Source organism: Haemaphysalis longicornis, unplaced genomic scaffold, assembly GCF_048455015.1.
Source record: "Haemaphysalis longicornis isolate Haplotype H1 unplaced genomic scaffold, Haemaphysalis longicornis Haplotype H1 scaffold_2, whole genome shotgun sequence".
Taxonomy (NCBI): Eukaryota; Metazoa; Arthropoda; class Arachnida; order Ixodida; family Ixodidae; genus Haemaphysalis; species Haemaphysalis longicornis.
In genome coordinates, this window is record NW_027526295.1 from 594130 (window position 1) to 596637 (window position 2508).

Genomic DNA, 2508 nt, shown 5'->3' on the forward strand with positions numbered 1-2508 from the left:
CAGTACAGTACAGCACAGGCAAGTACAGTGATACCACAGTGACAAGCTTGTTAATATAGACTCTTACTGCTACCGCCTCAAGCGTATTGTTCTGTTGTATACACATGAGAATTGGGCCTGGTGCCACAGCTAAAGCCACACCGCCTGAGGCACGGGTGCAGTCTTCTGTCTTTTCTAAGGAAGTGAAAATTGCGATAAATTTTGTCATGTCTTTCCGTTAAATTTGTCTCCTGCAAAGCTATTATTTTGGGTTCATATTTGTGTGTAATTGCGTGAATATCGTCTAGATTGTGCATAACCGACGTTAGTTTCACTGAACTATTTGCACTTTGCATTTGCGTTTTTTGCATTTTTGCATTTTTGGGGTCAAGAGGTGGTCGATGAAGACATGCTCGCCGAGGCAACTAGGGCGCACCTCCATCTCCTCCGCTACCTCTCTTGCACTGCATTCAGTTACGTGAATACCAGTAAGGGGACCAGGTGGTTTTCCCCGGCCCTTTAGCTTCTGTCCAGGGTCGGGGGGTCCACAGTCCGCTGCCGCCCAGGAGCAACACCTGCAGCCGCGCCACTTCCTGATGGTGCCCTCTGTTGTACCCTATATATATTGATGTAGTTTCAGTTTCGGTTTCAGTGTTTGGGTTTGCAACACTGTGTCCTTGTGCGTGTATATATTTTGTGCAACGTCTATAAAAGGGGAGAATGCCACACGTGCGCCTGGTGTAAAGGTCACGTCACTCCATCATTACAATGGCGACGAGGATTTAGAACCGCATTCTCATGTAATTCCCCGGGACCCAACCAGCCACGCCTACCCGATGGCTTTTGCCGGCATTACCCCACCGGAGCCCTTCCTCCCGACACCCGGTCACCCCGTGCCACCATGGTCACGATGGCACGACATGTTCGAGGTGTACCTGTTGGCATCCGGTGCTTCCGAATTCCCCCCAGAGCGTCTCAAGTCTCTTCTGCTTCACTGTTTGGGACCCGAAGGTCAACGCATTTTCAGCACCCTGCCTGTGTCGCAGGCGGCCGAGAAGACCGGGGAGAAGCAAGGGGCTGCACCTATGCCAGACGTGTACGCCTCCGCGGTAGCGACACTTGCCAAGCACTTCGACACTACCTGCAACCTGGTCGTCGAGCGCCACCGATTTCACCGCCGGATTCAGTCCCCAGGTGAGGCGGTTCAAGAGTACGTGACCGCTGTTACAGAGCTCGCCGCGATGTGCTCGTTTAAATCGCCAGAAGAGACGTTACGCGACCAGTTTGTTGCCGGTGTGTCGTCGGATTGCGTTCGTGAACGTCTTTTGTTAGAAGCGTCTTCCCTGTAGTTTGACAAGGCAGTTTCTCTCGCGAGTCAAATCGAGCAAGCAGCCGCGGAAATAAAGGAATTTTCTGTTTCTGTGCAGCCAGTATCTGCGCATTCCTGCGCAAAGGACAGTTTGTCGCCGTCACCGCATTCACGGCCGCGCGCTCGCACTTTCGGTCAACGTGATAAGGCAGATACGTATGGGAACCGCCCCTCTTCTCGAGAGCGCCTTCCGTCGAATTTCCAGCAACACGCGAATTCTTCGCATTGCTTTCGTTGTGGTTCTAGCGAGCATCGGGCTTCATGGCAACGCTGCCCAGATAAAGGAAGAAAATGCTTCTTCTGTGGCCGTACCGGGCATTTTGAGAATGTTTGCAACAAGAAACGGTCGCATGCAGTTGTCCAGGACGTTTCAGCTGAGAGCCTGTCGCAGGATGAAACTGCACAGGTTCTTGTGGTTCTACAGCCTCTTGCATCTGCAATGCACATTAACGTTCAAGTCGGGCAGGTCAAATTGAAATTGTTAGTTGATTCTAGCTCTTCGGTTTCAATTATTTCGGGGAAGGTGTTTGACCAGCATTTTCCAAGTGTGCACCTGCTTCCCGTTCCTCGTGTAACACTTCTGGATTATTCAAAACGACCAATTTTGGTTCGAGGCTGCTTCTTTTCGGAAGTTTCCTTCGAGAATCACAGCGCACCGCTGTTGTTTTATGTCATCGAACAGGGCACTTCTCTCACAGGCCTGGATGGTATTAAGGCATTGAAGCTGTGCATTGAAGGGTCTCAACTGCAGTGCTTTCAAACCAGCGCGGTACTGAATGCCGAAGTAGCTGTATCATGTTCGTTCGAGTTGTCCACGCAGTTGCCACCAGAACTTCAGCAAAAGTTTGGCTCCCTCTTCAGAAATGAGCTGGGTCATGCAAAAGGTTTTGTTCACAGGATTACGACACGTGCGGGTGTTCAGCCGGTAGCATCAAAACTTCGCCGTCTTCCTTTGATGTTACGGCCACGCGGGTCTTCTGAACTGGAGCGCTTGGAAAACTTGGACATCATTGAACGTATCAATGCATCAGAATGGGTGTCCCCCATTGTAGTAATTGAGAAGAAAGATGGCAGTATTAGGCTTTGTGTAGACTTACGCGAACCTAACAAGGCGATCGTTCCGGACAGCTTTCCGCTGCCGCACATGGATGAGTTGCTTC

General features: G+C 50.9%; 1 pseudogene; it reads left to right on the forward strand.

Moving 5' to 3' along the window:
- Positions 1-725: 725 nt before the first annotated feature.
- LOC144166930 (uncharacterized) lies at positions 726-1824 on the forward strand (annotated as a pseudogene).
- The last annotated feature ends 684 nt before the right edge of the window (positions 1825-2508 follow it).